Genomic DNA, 959 nt, shown 5'->3' with positions numbered 1-959 from the left:
GCTGGCAGGTCAGAGGTCAGGCGAGGCCCTGGGAGTCAGTCCTCACACACCGTTACAGAAGGCCTCCTGGTGCCAGAGCCCTCCTGTTCCAGGCAGCGACAAAAGTCACAAAGACGGTGCAAGCCAAGGAGACGCTATGCTCTTTGTCAAGTGCCTGCTTAAGCCCAAGCGCACGTAATCTGGTCTGTGATCCTTGCGGTGGAGCTCTTGGCTCGGTTTATTTTGAGCAACACACTTCGAAGTTAATTTCATGCTATCAGAGACGTAGGCCTAAATCAAAAGAGATAATCACAGTCTGGCATCTTTACCTAAATGCGAATCAGTGATGCCAAAATACAGGTCACCGAACAGGTCTTCACCACCTCATGGTGCTGAATGTTAAGGAAGATTAGGGGTGGGAGTAGGAGGCAGGCGGAATGAGTAACCGAATGGGGGTCTGAACCCTCCATTCAGCTGATAAGTACCTACTAGGTCACTCTTTTCTGTACAAAGTACCACGCAAGGCACCATGCTCCGAGTGAGCTCTGTCACCTTCACCATGGCTGCCACTCCTTCAGCTCCCAGACCTCAGATCACAGGAGAACAGGAGGCCGGGGCCTCCTTCCAACCTGCCGGATCCGAAGGACGCGTGATCCTGGGTCTCCTTCTTGGTCTTGTGGCACCGATGTACCTCTTCCAGGCCTCTCTGGACAGCTGTCTCCCCTAGTCTGCCTCTTAGCTCTTGAATGGTTCCTTCTCAGGACCCTCGACGTCTCGGCGTTTCTGCACATCCTGTCTGCTCTGTTCCCCAGGTTCTCTGTCTTGGCTCCAATCTCTCTAACTCTAATCTCCGTTCCTGGTCAACTTCACTTACTGCTTCAATGATCCGACAGCTCAGAACTTTCTTTCTCCACCCCAGGCTTCTCCTCTGAGCTACAGATACGTATCTTCAAGCACCTACCAACACCCCCATCTGAACA

The sequence above is a fragment of the Phocoena phocoena genome, chromosome 6, assembly GCF_963924675.1.
Source record: "Phocoena phocoena chromosome 6, mPhoPho1.1, whole genome shotgun sequence".
NCBI lineage: Eukaryota > Metazoa > Chordata > Mammalia > Artiodactyla > Phocoenidae > Phocoena > Phocoena phocoena.
The sequence above is the reverse complement of the archived record's forward strand: the minus strand, read 5'-3'. Positions refer to the sequence as shown.